Source organism: Colletes latitarsis, chromosome 1 (assembly GCF_051014445.1).
Source record: "Colletes latitarsis isolate SP2378_abdomen chromosome 1, iyColLati1, whole genome shotgun sequence".
Classification (NCBI taxonomy): Eukaryota; Metazoa; Arthropoda; class Insecta; order Hymenoptera; family Colletidae; genus Colletes; species Colletes latitarsis.
The window spans coordinates 54,240,188-54,258,177 of record NC_135134.1 but is presented as its reverse complement, the minus strand read 5'-3'; the positions used below and the strand labels follow the sequence as shown (position 1 = coordinate 54,258,177).

At 44.2% G+C, this 17,990-nt stretch overlaps 1 protein-coding gene across 5 annotated transcripts in view; it reads left to right on the top strand.

The window, feature by feature from the left end:
- The window catches only part of Kek5 (leucine-rich repeat, immunoglobulin-like domain-containing kekkon 5 protein), a 248,602-nt gene that overhangs the window by 91,869 nt on the left and 138,743 nt on the right, over window positions 1-17,990 (top strand). For all 5 annotated transcript variants that reach the window (XM_076769744.1, XM_076772280.1, XM_076770614.1 and 2 more), the window contains one exon: window positions 10,442-10,481. The gene's annotated coding sequence lies outside the window, so the exon portion shown is untranslated. The remainder of the gene's footprint in view (window positions 1-10,441; window positions 10,482-17,990) is intronic.

Genomic DNA, 17,990 nt, shown 5'->3' with positions numbered 1-17,990 from the left:
TAAATTAAAAATAACCGCTAAACGATATATTTGTAGACTACTGTGGCCAATACCGTGATCGAGGGTTTCCACTTCTCGCTTGTTTCCAGCGTATTTACGCATTGATTGCGCCGCACGATGAAACGAGAGATTGTATGACGTTTTACATAACGCTACGTTGTTTATATTTGAACAGAAATACGCCCGACGACTGTAAGTAATAATACCGAGCCACGTTCAATTAATTTTTCTACAAACGCAAACACCGAACTGTTTGTTGTTGAATCTTTATTCACGATCGATGTTCCTGTCCATTTTCTATCGAACAATGGTTAATCGAATACCGTGTTTCCATCGTGGAAAATATAATAATTTTTCCCTTTTACAGAAATTTCTTTTTCAAATTTCAGATATTCCATTTCGATTTACGAATAAGCGTCAGCTTCAAACGGAAATAGCCCCGGGGGGCAGCGTCTTGGTCTCGTCCTTGTTTCGAGTCGCAGGATTTCGAGGGCACTTTAAAAAGAATAGGACGCTAACGGGCGAAAGAAGCTGCCAAGCGGCGGGGGACGCGCATAATTTAAATTAAAAGCATTTAGCGCGTTAAATCGCCGAGATATGCAATAAGGAACAGGAAAACTTGGAGCGTGAATTTTCCGCGAGTTCACGAAAACAACTCTCGTAAAACGAGTATTTTACCAAAGCACTTTTAATTCCTCGCCCCGCGTTATTCGACGTGCAAGTAATTAAAGACTCCGCTCGCTTTTATCTTCGTCAATGTTGTACGCAGGCTGGTCGTTCTATCGGAGGATCTCTTGCGAGTGACAGCCCCGCGAAACGAGTAGAAAAGTTCTTGAAATTTGCATGGTCGATTCTTAAAAACAAGAATGGTCAGCTGGTGGTGCGAGTAGACGAATCAGGGAAAGCCAAAGTAATTTCGTATCGGAAAATGGTACAGTCCATCGATACGCCGCAATCAAATACAATACTGTTTGCAGTTAATCCAAATAACAGACTGTACAGGACGGTTCCGGCGAATTAATCGAACGTTTATTCAAACAGGAGAACGTTTAGCAATATTTCGCGGAACGGGTTCGGGGGTTAATACGGAAGTATCGCGCGCAGAGTTAGAACCGAATACATGTCAGACCCTTATGAAATAACGTTGTCCGGGAGTATTCCCCGGGCGACTCTTCGCGTCTCACGGCGTGCATTAAACATTTACTTCGCGAAATATGTGTCAGGCTTTCACAGGAGTTATTTTGCGTTCCGTGGTACTTACTCGTCTCTCGTTTCCTTCTAGCCGCCTCTTTTCCACTCTTGCTCGTTCCTTCCTGTTTTCCCACCCTCTACCCGGTGTTTATGTGCACAGTTTCAGAACCGAGCGTCGCCCTTTCGGATAAGTAACTTATACGCGGCGCTGAGCTTGATATATTTAAAAGATTCACGGTCGTTTCTCGTTCCAGCCTTTAAGGAAACTCGCCCCGATGATCCAACCGACGTCTACACGGTGTCTCCTCTCTCGCGAGGACTGGTTTTTCCCGAAATTATTAGGGTTTTACACGATTTTAATTGTTAAAAAGTGATTCGAGCGTGAAGGTAAACGAATATTCGCGTTAGGAACGGTGTGTATTTAGATTTCACGCAAGCCGTCCGTGTAAAGTTTGTTACGTATGGATGTGCGAAACTTGTATCGGAGTCCGGGAATCACAGAGGGAGAGTGAAGCACCGAAACTAGCGAAATATGCTAACAAATGTATGTACACAAGCACAGAGGCTTCAAACTAACTTGTCCATACTCTCGCAAATTCGTGGATGCGTTTCGACTTCCGATTGGTAGCATGTGGTCGGGCGCATAAGCTGATTATGACTACGGCGTGGTTTGCCCCCGTTTTTCGAGTCTCTGTTCTCGAATTTTATTCCAACGACAAATGGCAAACAAAATAAAGATTGCGTTTAATTTGTTACCTGATCGCGAGGAAAGATTCGAATTTACGCCGGTGGATTCATCGATGTGACTACGGTAGAAGATCCTGCCTCCAAAATTCCCTCTTGTATCGGATTGCTAAAAGTTTGTTCCGGATTCTCCAATTCACGAAGACTGTCCAAACTTAGATTAGCATCTCAGCCAATAGATAGCGTATCTTTGTTACGGACGAGTTTGATACAAAGACCCCTTCTATAAGAGACAGTTCCCATCTGGGAGGGGTGTCCAAAGTAGAATCTTCTGGTACAGTCTCACCATCCTCGGGACGAAACGTTCATAAGGAATATTTTAACGCCATTGTTTCTGAATCCAAATATAGATCGAACTTTTTAATACCCCGGAGAATCCTCTCGTTGGAATCCCCGGTTTCGCTGTTCAACTTCTAACTTTCCAAAGTTCTTTCCCGGCCTTGGAATAACAGGGCCGTTAATTTCTCGGGGCGTTTACGTTCCCCGTAAAAGTACGCGGGGAAATTCTGCTCGCGCGATACGTTTTCGCGACCAAACGGAAGCGGTGAAATTCTATTTCGAGACAGAGCATGCGCCGCCTCCTCGTATTGCATGCCCGAACTGTAGCCTCCTGAGCAAACTCCTGAATTAGAAATAACACGAGTGCACCAAAGCAAGCCTATGACAGGCGAGAGGGGATATTTCAGCCAGCCACCGTGCCGTTACACCTGGAAACTCGAGGAGTTCGAACCTGCTGGATCGTAGTCCTCGAAATCTTTGACAGATACGAGAATGGAACTTGTATATTTTAACCGGTCGGGGGGAACAAAGTTTTGGCGTTGTCAACCTCTATAAATGAAAATGCAAACTGATATTATATCTATATCGATAGAATTTTAATATCTCTTGCCTCTGTCCTATAAAGTGCCAATTAATTTCGAGAGCAGGCTAAAGTCCCGATCGAAGATCATCATTACAGCCTCCTGAATTAGTTACGGGTAACCATATGCGCGAACTAAATATACACGCGATTCCACGCGTGATCGACGTCTGTTTGTCGCTATCGATTCGATACCTAGAGGTACGTGAAATCGGCGCCCAGCAGGGAAATCTAAATTTACTTGACAGAGAATGAGCCAATGAGTCCCAGGCATCGATTGAACCAGAGGCGCGCTGAATATTTGCCTCTCGTGTTACGCGTACTGCTCATCGTTGATTGAGATTCGTACCTAGTCATGTAATATTTTGTTACATTACCGAAAAATCAGAAACTGTTAGAGTTCAAGCTCGTTAGAAAATTTCTGCCCATTCTTTAATTAGATTTTGAATGTATAATACCGCCGTTCCATGACTCGGTTACATACATACTGGATAAATATTGAATAACCGAACTCAAGTAACGCGAGACCACAGCGGAATATTCATTGTTGACCAAGGTACATATTCACAGGGTGAAAACAGCCCTCAAAGTTGAGAGTGAAAAACACGGTTCGGTTTAATATCTCGAGAACTCTCAAGTTCTGACGGGAGGTTCAGATTACGGAACTCTGTGTTTCGAAATTCAATTATTTATAAAATATTTAATATGTGTATTTACGTAAGTGAAATTTAAAGTGCTCCGGGGCAATATAGCTGTCAGAAAATTATCCTTGTTCTCTTGGATGTCTAAATTGATGGACGACTGTATTAGATAATTTAAACTTAGTTCGCTTTGTCGTGCAGCTGCACGGTCCACTCGCGTAACAAATAATCGTAAAGGTAATTGATTTAGTAGAATGTCAGAGTTTCCACGGCGATATGGACGCAATTACGGAACGCGTAACGTCGTGTGTTCGGTGGCATGCGGAACAAATTGTCCAAGATCTGGCGCTATTTATTGTAATAGAGCATTGACGCGCGACGCAGAAATACTCACCTCGCATAATGCGCGTTCCACGCGAGATATACTGGTCCATTATTAATGTTCGTGACGCTAGACTTTCCAACGAGTTCACACGTAACACGAGACAAGATATTCGCGGACCGTGTGGATCCGTATTTCACCCTTTCAGTCCATAATCTTTTTGGTTTCGGCAAAAAACAACGTTTCCAGCGCGGCCTCGTGTTATTCGGTGTTCACTGACCCGCCTACAACGTATACTCGTTTTAGAAATTAATTTTATACAGACAATTTATTTTACACGCGATAAACGGTTGTTGTTTGTAACTCGACATTCTTCAATTTCTTTTTTTAGATCGCTCCGTATAGTTTCCAATTCGGTAAAATGTGAGCTCTGGCCGCGTTTTACTGTTATTGGTTCACGCCACTGAACGTGTTGAAATATTCCGGCTCTCAGGAATATTTCAGGAATGGGGAGCAATAAATATGTTAATAGAGTGCAGGGTTTTGTAATTAATAGCTACAAAGACAAAGTAAATAAATAAACTTGTTTCAAGAATGAAATGCTGTTGACCATCGACTGTAATGTTCCTCGATATAAAGTCAAGCGCAGCCATAAAAGAATACTTACATGTCCCGTAAGTATATTCTGCGGGGGAAAAGTGTTTCGTGACTAAAAAAAAATTTAGAAAACGCCGACACGAGAAGGAACAGGAAACGTCAAAAGGTTTAAGCGTGCTCCGTAAAATACTGTTTCGTTCAATTTAATGTTATAATCCATTTATGCAAACTATTTGTCTGGATAACGAAAATGACCACTGGCCGAGTTGGAACGGACAAGCAAAGTACTCTCGGCCGGCGCACGCGTTAAATTCCCTCCGTAATCGTATTAGGCGCGTTTAAAATCCTTGTTAAACAGAATATTGCAGCGTCGCGCCTACTTTTCCCGTAAGCTGCTTATTTTGAGGCGACTCGGGCGTTAAAGTTTTACCTAAGAACGTAAAATTAGCGTGTATGGGTTCGAGGATAAGTCAAGACGGACAGACTTCGTTAATAATTAGCCTGCTCAATTCGTAATCAGTCTCGAGTATTTAAAACTCAATCAAGGTTATTTCGAAACGAGATTTTAGAGCAATGCAGTTTCGACGGAGTCAGATATTCTAGATCTGAATAGGGATATTTTGGGCCTAGATTCCTGCTTTATTAAACGCCTGTTTGAATGCAGGTGTGCTAAGCTTGGCCAGCTGTTATTTCCATTTTTTGAAACTTTCAATCCGTTGCAACCCCTTTAGAGCGCCAGTGGAATCCCACGAAGGCTTTCTAAGATTACACGATGTCCCCTCTCGATCCAAGAAACGGTCTCTAGCACCGATTGGCGACGAAAAGTTTCGTTAACCGCGAAGTTCGTTCCTCAGCAGCGATATACCGTGTACTTGTACTTGGAGGGAGTGATGGGGGCGGTTGTTGAAGTTTCTTTTACACGCAGTTCGCTATAGCGCAATCGATCTGTTGCTCGAGGCTCGCTGGCCCAACGACGGAGGCGAGGCTCGTTCTTCGTATCTTCACCGATCCAGTGCTCGATGCAATTTACGTCTCTGCACTTTGCGTGGACGGATATTTTAGCAAAGTTCTTCCCCGGCCAGAGCCCCCGCTATATACCCACTTTCTAGGCGTGTACGTATAAAACTTTCAGACTGGGAGGAACCCACCGACCGGATGCTTCATGCAGATATCTATACATTTATCCAGCCGACCTTTTTCTGCAGCCAGACCAGCCGCTGGATGGCGAACCACACTGCTTTATACGACTTCGTTGCTGGAAAATGGAAAAGGTGTGCCCCGTACCTATTTCTGGCCCTTTATTATTGGAAGTTTTGATTAAAGTACACCTTTCGGGGATCCTACGTTCTGTTTTCATTTTCAAAAATACGCGTATGACTTTCTATGCGAACGAAGACGCATCTCTGGTACAAGATAACAATATACTTAGGGACGCTCCCATAGAGTCGAAGACTAACCGGGATTTTTATAAACGAATAAGTTGAACGACCTAGTCTATAAAGTCTACGTTACCGGCATATGGCGACCGGTTAGGTTAGATTTACGAGGGGTGCGTAACGAGCCAACCCTCCTTCGAGGCTTCTTCAGACCCTGCATACCACGATGGTCATTTACTAGTTGACCTTCCAGACAAAACTTCTAAAATATTCAGCCTGTCGGAAACCGGCCCCTTCGATCCATGTCTGGAAGAACCACCAGTCGATCTTTACTTTCACATAACAATCGAGTTATATACTTCCTTTGACGCGCGATGGATCAAAGTTCTGTAGCCAGTGGAAGATGCAATTGCCAGTGGGAAAAGTGCGGCGCGATATTCCCAAACGATATTACCGAACGATTCGAGGGTTAAGGGACTCTTAAACTTCGCGGCGAATTGTCGTGATTTAGGGGACGTCGAATAGAAAAGTACATTAAAATCGGAACGAGCAAGTTTGCCAATTTCGCGGTGCGATTGAGCCCACGGATGTGCTCGGCAAGACGTGAGTAAGCCGCTTTATTACCAGCCGAGCGAAAGGTAAGTCAGCTTTTCAAACCCCTCGAATCTTTCTTGAAGTATCGATTAACTTCTCGACTGCGAGGCTTAGACGCGCGCCCTTAAACAACCAGCAGACCAGGATTTTTAAGAATCTCGTTTCGGGAAAATCTTGAGACGCTCATCGACTTTGCCTGACACCTGGGAACTTTCACGATACTCGAAGGGGCGAATCCACGCATGCACGGCAACTAGTAAAGTGCAAAGAGTCGCTAGAAAAATAAATACGCGAAGAAAGGAAGAAACATCGACAAGATCAATCGCTCGGAAAGCGAGGCTGGTGTCCGGATCGATGGTCTCGGTTCGCGACGTAATAATTTAGCAAAGAGTTGGAAGATAGGAACGACAGGCGACAATGGCGCCCGTGGGAGGCGAAGCGTCAACGACGCGCCGGAATCCGGGGCATTCGTCGAACGGCCACCGATGGCAGTCGATGAAAGGAGAAACTTGGATCGTTTATCACGCGCGTTTCGAGGCCGAAGTTCCGTTCAAGTTAAACTGTTTGGACGGGCACGAGGCACGCGGATTATGGATCCGAATTCGTCGATTGTTATCGTCCGTCGGAAGTTTCCGCGCTGTAATCCCGCGTCTTTGAAGAACGCTTCGTGACCGCGTGGTTCCTCCGCGACGCCATTCAACCTGGCGCACGCCACCGACATTCCCCATAACGAGAGCCTTTAAATTATGCGCCACCGTTCCGATCCGCTACTTTCCTCGCTCTCTATTTTTCCCTTACTACGCGCCGTCACTTGCTGTTTCCTCCGCGGCCCTTTAAGCTTATCCGCGAAACATCTTTCTCCTTTGAGTCCTCCGTCGAGTGGAGCCTTTGTGCTGCGTCCAAAGTCGAACCGTTCGACGATTTCTCCCTTTTATCGGGCCATTTGGAAGTTCGGTTAATTTAAGACAACCTGAACAACGTGTAACCACTCCGCAGGATTAAAGAGATTAAGAGTCTCCGAGACTCGAAGTCGTTGACAGACGCCCACGCAATTGTCTAAAGGTTAAACTTAACATCCAGTTCGCATAAACGTCTGGTTTCATCTTGTCTCCGAGTTATAGCGAAATTTATGACGCGGTAGAACTGCCGAGAATTCTAATTTTATTCGACCATTCGCGAACAGTGCTTGATATCTCGTGTACGGTTGAGTATCCTCTAAACATTATCTCGCAGCATTCTGTGAATCATTCCTGTTCGTTTCCTTGATAAAAGCACGACGCGTCGGGAATTTATAGCAACGATGAAAGTGATTTCTCGTAACCTTTATCGTAAAGCAACTGATTTCACCAAAATGCGTTCGAAGCGTAAGCAGAAGCTGACGAATCCCAAATGGAACAACATTGACTCGATAGTCCCTTACCCGCAAGTTCGATGCGATTCCAAAAAAAGCGATCTCCCTTTATTTAACAAAAGAGCGTTCTTTATTATTTTACTTTGACTCCGGTTCGTACCGTCGGACGAAAAAGTTTTTGTTCGTAAGTTAATTAAGCATAAACGTGAACAGCATTGTACTCGTAACGTTCTTCCCGTGCTTCGTAAGTTTTTACTCGATGCTAATTAACCTTGTCGGCATTTGCATTGCTTTGCTCCGTCGTTTCTTGCCAAAGACTCCGTTCCTTCCCGACATTTTCCGGGGTTCTTGGCTTTTTGCGCGTTTCCTCGGGAGCTGAACGCGTATTGGCAAACATCGTTCATCGTCCTAGAATATTCCTTGATACTGGAAGAAAGAAATCGCCGGTTGTAGGTCGGAGCAATTAATCAAATTCACGGGAACGGGGTGACGTGACGGGCGCTTTGAATATTCACCTTTCTGATATCGCGTTATGAAAAAAGAAAAATCTAAGGTATATTCGTTTCATCAGTTAATGACTTCCTCCACGCACGGGGGATACGGTGGATCAAAGTCCCTCGCGAATCTTTTTCTTCTCTCCAAATCTAAAGCGTTAATGGATTGTTCAAACGTGCTGGGTTAATGGATATGAGGTCCTTCGACTGTTTAATTATTTGCAGCTCGGTTGATCGCCCAAAAAATATCCATTTGTTAACATAAATTTCTTTTCTCGCCAACCGTTGGTACTCGAACGTCTATTTTATGCGTAGACTATCTATTATATCCGTTTATCGTCACCTTTAACTATTTCAGAGAACGCGACTGTACACAGTTGCGCGATTACGGTGGAAAATATTCGAGCGGTTTGTACGAGTCACTTTGCACGATTCGCTAATTAAGCAAGAAGTCCTGATGACGCGATGTGGGTTAAATTCGCTTTTATTATCCGTCCCATTTGTTTGTTCGTCCAACGTTCGCATTATACAAGCCAAACATTACGCGAAACGTAACGTGCTCTGTATCGCGTAACCTGATTCACCGCATAATAGCACCGCTAATAATCGCGGCGGTAGATTGATATACCGCGTGTAAAATGCGGCTTTTCCGCAGCTGTGCGATCTCATATTCGAAACGACCAACATCCTGCTTTTGGCAGAAGTATTGCACGCTCGGGTCGGTGGAAGTTAGACGGTTCTCGTGCTCGCGTTACATGAGAAACCGACTGTGATCGTTCCACGGATTGAACTGTACCATTAATGGAAAGAAACGCCATCGCTTTAAAGTGCAAGATCATTTATAACTATGAAACGTATAATTTTAGAACATTTCCTCCCGGATAAGGGCACAAACTCGATTCTATCATTGCGACCAGTTACGTTGGAGGTATTTTTTAACGTCACGATTGTACGAAACAAAGCTAAAGAAGATAAGCAAATATTGGCAATTAATAGTAGACGTCAACTTGGAAACCATTGGCTTGTAATCTCTTGTTCGATGATTACGTATTTCAAGTAGAACGTCACCGGATATTACCACCACATTTTATATTTTGAAACCATTATTTCCAAAGGGTAATCCGGCGTTCTCGAATCTCTAAACCGAAATATGTGGAGTAGGTACGATATGGATTAACCGTATGGACTGTGGAAAATCGAGACGAATAGGTTTCCACGCACCATCGAGATCTCCATCTCGTGGTGGGCGTACTTTAGAACGTGGATGGTTGCAGCCGGCCGTGCCGAGTTGAAACAACACGCTCGCCGTTTCGATCTTAATTACATAACCTGGTATTTATCTTGGGTCGAACGAATCGCGGAGAATTCACGTGCTATCCGAACCCAGGCAATTAAGCGGTGGCGAAGAACGGTCGAGAAGCTATTAACTCGGCCGGGCGGCCGAGGGCTCGGGATTGTTGCTATACTTTCGCGATAATGGTGAATTAATAGAGCGACGAGGAGGCGTAGGGCGCGGTTCGCGGGGGAAAAGTTCTCGATATCCGTCGTCGTCTCGTCGTGCGAAACGTGGACCACGAGACGGTAGACGGTTAATTAAGGAAACCGTTAACTGGGGGAAACCGACTTATCTGCGACGATTCGCTGCTAAGTTACCCAACGGAGCAAATGTTTCAGAGTTTCAATCAGCTTCTGGCTCCCATCCTACCGGGCCACCATCCTGGAATAGCTACTTTGCAGTCGTTGCCATAAGACGCTCTTGAATGCGATTATAATAAATTCTTCGCTGAAAGTTGCCGAAGTATTTGAATCCGCTTTCGATGATAATGGCCGCGTGGGGAGGCACGGAAGGAGGGCAGGGAGGGACGCCCGAGAAACGGTTCCGTCACCCCGTCTTTCAAGCCGCGATGGCGGGATTACGATTTACATGACAAACCTTAAAGCCCCGCGCCGCGACGCAACGCCACGGCGTTACTTAACGACTTCCTCCGTGCTGTATCGAGACCTTGGGAACATTGTGCTTCCCCTCGTTTTTCTCGCTAAATATCTGCGGCCTCCGTCGATTGTGCAGCTAAGCGGTTTCCAGACGCCGCCGGAATTAACTCTCGAAACGACGCGACTCCATTTTGGCCATTCGAATTCTCCGACACGAACCAGCTAATGCTTCGTTCCTTTGAAGGAAACCAGTGGAACAGAAAATACAAATTCCACGTAATCATTTATCGTATCCATGTTAATTAACGACTCACCGTTGATCTTGTTTTCTCTGTTGCAGGTGACTCCTTAGGACCCTTTCCCGCAGAGGCCACATGAAGGTATTTACATCTCTTTTAATGTCACTATCAACCCCACTCGAATATGATTCATATTCTGTAACAAAAACAATTAGTATTTATCAACTTTTACCGTGCTCGTTTGTAATTACTTGCGATTTGAAATGATTGGGTAAACAATAATTTTCCCAATATCATCCTTCGTTTTCGTTTTTGCGAGCCTGGCGTAACCGCGAATGCGATAAAGGGATCGCGCTAGCATAAAAAGGACGCGCGAACATTCACAATCTGCGAAACGGCGAACGGTAAAATATATACAATAATTTACAAAGTGAAAATCGTAATGAATCCGTCTCGATAACACGGTTGAACGAGAGGGTTCGCATTAGTCCACGCATCGTTGGGAACGAATTAAAATTCTGTCGAACGGTATACACACAGGGTGGTTTCGCTGGAATCGGGTGAAATTCGAAATCCTGTGCGGTGTCCTGGAGAATAGCTCGCATTTATGAATCGAGCGTAGAGTATAATCACGTACACGTTCGTCGTTTTGGCATAAAATTAAGAACAAAGTTAGGTATTACATCTTTTTCAGAGTCGTACAATTTCTGCTAGCAACGTTTCCTCGTGTCATTTAAAATAACGAAAATATTAAAGCGGTTCTGTTTCAAGCAGACCACCCTGTGCAGATCGAGAGGAAGGCACGTAATGTAAAAATAATCGCAGCCGCGAATTGTGCGGTGGGCTACGATTGAATTGACGCCGCGAAAATTGGATATTTCCAGCGATCTCTTTGGCATTGTGCACCGACAGAGGCCACCCCCGCACCCCCGGCGTCGTCGTATGTCACGCGGAATCTCATTGGTTCGCGGAATATTTCCGGTATTTTCCAAAATGCGATTTCCTTGCGGTCAGCGTGCCATTTTCGAGAAAAATACGATTCAACCCAAATTATTCAAACATCGCTCGGCGACCGACGCTTTCCGCTTCGCCAAACGGTGATCAGAAATGGCCGAAATGCTAATCCCGGTATTTTTAATTTATGTACGAGCGTATTTTAGCGTTAAAATAACAAATTTAAAAATCTCGAATCGTTGTGTGCAAGTAACACGATTCGTTCAAAATAAAATATATCATTTTTGGTAATGCGAATTCAGGTGGTGAAATCACCCCTTGAAAAGTTGCAGATTTTTCCTTCTCGTGGAATATTTTCAGAATGGCGAGAGAAAAATGAATCTGCATCGAAAATAAGTCTGCGAAAAGATAGTTTTGGATGTTCGAGATGTCTTCGTGAAACGCTCGCGGGGGGGAGAAAATTATTTGTGGACCAGGGAGAAAGAATTTTCATATCAAAGTGTAGAAAAATCGTCGGTATCGTTGGGCTAACGATGACAGCTATCGTCGCCGTTTCATCTCTCGGGATTTACCGAGAATCGGGACGCAAATCGTCCCCGAAATAGTGGGATCGTATATTTTTACACCGGTATATTTCTACTGGATTTAATTAAACGTTCTGCAAACGTCCGGTGAAATGCACAGGAAAGATAATTGAATCTGAAGCGAGATGGATTGCTCGCCCGTGCTACGCGACCCTTTGTCGCTGCGTTTTATGCGGAAACATTTCTCCATAGTCGATCGAATGTTTGCAACCGGAAGAAAAAGGTACGTTCTTTGATGGAGTATCGACGTGTTGCAACGGATACAATTTTAACGAGTATCGATATTAATCTGACGAGGATTTCCAAGCTCTTTACTTGTCCGATGCGTTTCCAAGTTGTTTACAATTTATTTTCCGAAGGTAATGGCTCAGTATCGTTCTCAAACATACTCTCCATAGCTGCTTTGTACGTAGAAACCATAAGTTCGGGTCGAATAAAACGCGATCACATCGAAATTTACACGGACAAAATGATCAGTGGCGGACCTGGAAGAGCTCAAAGGTGGCGTCGTATCAAAGTTGGCCAAATTGCGTTCATGAATAGCAAAAAGAAATTTCAGATTCATTCGTAAAGTGTCTTCGGTCCATGTTTAATTCGCAAATTCGCTTGTAAATTAGAATTCATTAACGGACTCTTTAAACCGGCATTTAGGCGAAAGAAGCCACGGGCAAACGCTACTTTATGAATAAATCTAAAATTCGTATTCATTATTCCTGAATAAAATTTACCCGATTCTGCTTTAAACAAGGTATCCGCCGAAATATCGATTCGTTAGAACCGGGGCTACGAAACTTTTTCAGTCGCTTACCACGATTGTTCTATAAAAATTTACTCTAGTTTGATCAATATACCGATTCACCTTTGTTCAAAAATAATTAATTCCCAGCTCCCGTTGTTCGGCGTCGACTCTTTCCGCGCGTAGATTCCTGGCCACGTCGGTTTCCGGAAGGACAGAGCCGTCGTTGCGTTCGATCTCGGTCCAGGACTCGTATATCTCGCTTCCGACGTTTCTCATCTCTGCAAACTGTGCAGCTTCGCGGCAGTAAACAATACCCGGAGCCGTTTCACGGGTCAAGGAGCCGCGAACCGACCAGGTGAGCACGTGCTCGAGGAAGTCACGTTTTCGCACGTGGGGCCGACACATTCATCATAAAAAGCTCGTTACGGCAGCACTTGTTGTCCGAGCCTCAAACCTTTCGACGTGTCTACCGCCCAAGGAGAGAATCGTGACGACGCGTCGTTTTCTCCCGCAGCAAGTTGAGGATAAAAGTGCCCGCGGCGGACCGTTCTCTATCGTTCCACACATCGTGCGTGAACCCTAAACGTTGCCAAACTGCGATTCCGCCCCTTCTACCACGCTCAACATCCGTTTCTCCTCGTGAAACGTTTCGATCGACAAATATTTTTAACATACTGCTGAGATTTAACGATGAAAGTAAGCTTTGGAAGAGCATTAAATGGTCCACGATCGAGATAAACTTGCTTAATTGCTCCCTGTATTAGTTAATTAGTTAATTACACGAGGCTCGAAGCACGATGCATTTTGAATCAGTGTTCGAGCACCTAAACTTTGGTATTTTGGAACGTGAGTTACATATCTCTGGAGATTCGGGTAATTTCGAAGCAAAGCCTGCTTCGGTGGCAGAAAATAGGTAGAATACACGTACGGTTCTACAGCGCGAATCTAGGTAATTAAGGGAAAGTCGGGAGTAGTGTTAGAAGCTTAAAAAGTTTCGAGAGACAGTCTGTACTCGCTGGATATGTTGAGAGACTTAGCCAACAAACGGATTAACATCCGTTTTGTACGGTCTGCTTCAAGCTTTGCGTTTTGCGTTTTCAAACAATGCTCTATACAATAAATTCTATATAGTTGTAAAGTATGCTGGTAAAGAACGCTTGCAAAACATTCATCGCTATTGTAGAAGTTATAGACGTTCGAAAATTAAACTTCTTTTACGGAGTTTTCTCACTTTACGGAGTTAAGGAACAACTTTCCGAATATTCTTAGGATTCCTGCATATTCTTCGCTAAAATACGCGTTGTTTGCCTTTCGAAACATTAAAATCCCCCAATCCGTTCAGGAGTCATAATGTTTTAAACATACGCATGAAATTTCAGGGAAACGTTTATAATCAGGCATTATGTTTTCAGAAAGGAATTTTTTTCTCGAAAGTGCGTAGGAATTCGAGGGTATGTCTATTCACCAAAAATGACTATAATTGTCCCTCCTAGCTGAAAATAATTTTTTTAGAATGATTTGAAAATTTAGGCACTTACCAGGATTGGATTTGATTGTGTTAGATCGTCGAAGTTCAAAAGCACTTTGGATGGAACGTATCGCTAGTAAGAAAGTTTGGCGAGTACGTTGATTAATTAATCGCGTGCACTCGGAAGATGAATTGGCTCTGGCCAATAAATTAAATTACGGGCCAGAGACGGAACGGCAGGAATTTGGTAAGTGTCACAACAGCCGAACTACTGGTATTGGATAGAACTAAGACGCGGTCCGTATCTCTCGGGGAATTCATATATACATATGCTGTTTGCTGACAAACGAGTTCAGGCAGTGATACACCCAACTTGGAAGAACCCGACGGGTGGTTTCGAATCGAGTTCGAAAGTTCATCGCGTTGCACCGCGGAGTAGCGGCCCGTGCAACGGTACGGCGACCAGGATCTGTTCATTCGTGCGTGTGGTTTCGCGTGAGAATCGAATTTTTCCTGCGAAACGTCGAGATTAATCTTGACCGCAAACTGGCCGTCGACACGCGACGCGATCGTTCGAAACACTTTCGACGGACAGCGCTACTTTGCACGTTCGGGGCCTCGAAAAACTATCACGACGCTTTAATATTATTTTAGTAGAACATAATAATTACTTTAAATATTTCTAGTAACGATATGGCGCGTAGTTAATGAAAGACATCGAAATATTGATTCCCGTGTTCTCTCGTGTTCGTAAACGCGGGATATATCGGCAATTGCGTCGCAAAGAACGCAGAAAGCGAGTCGTTCGATTTCGAGGTTACGCTCGTTCGACAATGTCGACTGATCGACGCCCTCGTTCAGGGAAAAAGAGCTTTACGGGGTCGAACGTTTCGAGATAGCGATCATGGTTTCGGAATCGGTATTTCGCAGGCCGGGATACGCGTCGCGGTGCACATCGTAGACTCGGCTGCTTTTTTATCATGCATTTTGTCAGGGCGACAGAGCGAGGCATAGTCAGCCCGTGGCGCAGTATTCCAGAGATGGATATAAAATGGGTAACGCGGCTGGAACGATAACACACACCCACGCCAACGTTCCATTTTGCCTGAATATCGAGTGGCGGGAGCAGGAGCAGTCGACTTCTCGATTGTGTGTTATTGGGTGCTTTCGACGCCACCGACGACGAGAGGTCGGGGAACGGGGACTTTGCCTCTTTCGCGTTCCATTTTTGCGCCACAGGAAGATCGGCGTATAAACAGAGAAGAATAAGTAAAAGTTTTCGAATTGGACACGCGAACGTTCATTCGTCACTCGACTGCCGCCCCGTTCCGTGACGGAACATCATTCTGGTTTCATTTTCCTGCAGAGATTTCGTTTTATCCTAAATTAACCCAACAGCAGCGACGCTCAACCCTTTCGTGTCGCGAGTCGGAGTACTCGGGAAATGTTGGAAAATTCTGTGCAAACAGCGTGGCAGGTCGAAAAGGGGCGGAGGGATGAAATAAATTAACGAACCCTCGTCCGCGCCTGGTTCTCCAGAGTCTCGTGGCACTGATTTTTGTCTTGTGCGATCCCTTTGATAAATCCGTCGTACGAGCCCGACGACGAACGACCGAAAAGCGTCGAGACTAGACGGGATTTAGGTCGAACGGGACAGTCGACGTCAATGAAGGGGAACAAGGTAAAGCAAAGAGCTCCTCAGACTTTTGCTCGTAAATTTTTATCGGGTCGGGAAACTTTGACCCTTCGACTGTGCTCCTTCTTTCGCAGAGCTTGATTAACCCGGTAGCAATCGCGTTTTAAAAAGTAACGCCAGCGGTCGTCCCGGCGAACTCGATCTTCCTTAGAGCCGGACGACACGTACGTACGTGTGTCGGGGAGCAAAAGCGTCCGACGACGCGAAGAAGAATGAAAACCTGTTAAATTAGGTAACGAGAAAACTCGTGGAACTTCCTCGCTGAACTTTTAAATGAAACGTTGGAGATAATGTCGTTTGCTGTCCCGACTTTGGTCAAAATAGGATAATCTTTTCGCAGAGAATTTTTCTTCCGGGGAAACAAATGTATTCTTTGCCTCCGAAATATGTTTGGTTCCTTCTACATTTAAAGCTGACGATAAATCTCCTCTCATCTTGCACGCCCATCGGTACTCGACAAGGTAATTCCCAAAGAATTCTAATTTCCGAGAAGTTTTTATAGAAAAATTTAATAATCAGAGATCAACATGTGTTCCTATCTGGGTCATCTACATTTAAGAAAGGTTTTAAGGTAGAATCTTGCTTTTCACAATGCTTCCGACTCCGTAAATTATCCCATTTCCTTATCAAAACTTCAAGCATTCCAACGGTACCTTCTGGTTATCCAGTTTTATAACTAACAGAGCTCGGATCGTGAGATTTAATGATTGCTATTCCAAAGTGATTACTGTGTTCCCAGGTGTTCCGCTAGAATTCCATTTTGGATCAGTTGATCTTTAACTTGTTTGCCTGGTGCTATTCATAAGCAATATCTGTATTCTGTTCAGACACTGTAAAATGCAATTCTATTAAATTGGACCTTGCTCCTTCCTTTGCTTTCTTAAAAATAACACATTCTATATCCACCGTCCGAGTTCAAGTTATTTATGGTACAATTCGTATTGCACGGTGTATAGAGCCATCGTTGAGAGAGTATACGCGTGGCACAGATTTCTTTCGTTTATTTCCTATTGCACCAACACTGATTATTGACTCTCGAGCCACGTCGTACGACGGCGCACATAAACTAATCAATCTAATTACCTGCTCTGATGTTTTCGTTAGAAGTTTTACTGTTACATAAAAGGATTCCTCCCGTGGAAATAAATCAAACGAATTAAATTTGGTTATTTATGGAGAGGGAACATTCCAAATTTTAATTAGAGCTCGAAGAACTCGAAGTACTCGAGGAACTTCACGACTCTTCTTCCCAATAGCGATCGATGTATATTAAACCCATCGGCGGTACCAGAATTCTGAACATGAACTATGGATTCTGGACCTCGGTGCCTTAAATTAAGAACATGTGCAACGTTCCCATATTGCATACAAAATTCAGGAAACCGGGCAGAAAATCTTCATCGGCATTCTCGCGCTTCCTCGTCTGCCGGCAGGCTTTCAAAAGCCACTTGAATGGAGAAATTATAACTTTGGGTACAGCGGCATACCGGCTTTAAGTGCAGCCACGTTTGAATATTAATCAATTAATTAGATGGAAAGCCGCGGGACTGAATATTGGATTGGTTTGTGCCACGTAGCTAGACGCATTTGTAATTCTTGAACTCCACTCGCGGGGCTGGCTCGTACTTTTTGAACCTTTCAAACGCGCGAGCCTTCCGAATCCTAAGCCGAACCCATCGAACTCGTCCAACTACTCGAACTCGCGGATGCAGCGAACTTATAACTAACTTTGCGAAACTTTCGAGTGTCATAATATCAACAGGTTCGTTAGGAGTGTAATTCAGTATTCTTCAAGACTCCACTTTAAATCTCTTCAGTGACGAATTACTTCCTTTGAGGTAAATAGAAATTTCAGTCAATAAGAACGCTACCACGCATTTCGAGTGCCCTTTTACTTTCATTCAAATACAAGCTTTTTCATGCACGCCTAGGTACTTCGTTCATTAAAAATATTACCAGTGTTGCTTAGAAAAAAAACTAGTTTGCCTTTGTCAAAATCAAGTAACTTACGAATTTGGCCAGAGAACGAGAACATCGTTCCGTATTAATTGCATTGTACGTATTAATTAATTCCTGAACGAACGTGTACGGAATTCGCTTACAAAACGTCCTCGCAGTTTTGCTCGAATATATTTTTAATGTATGTATAAAAGCGGCAGATTCGAGTGCTCAGACTCCCCAATTTATTTCGCCGGAGGATTTTATTATG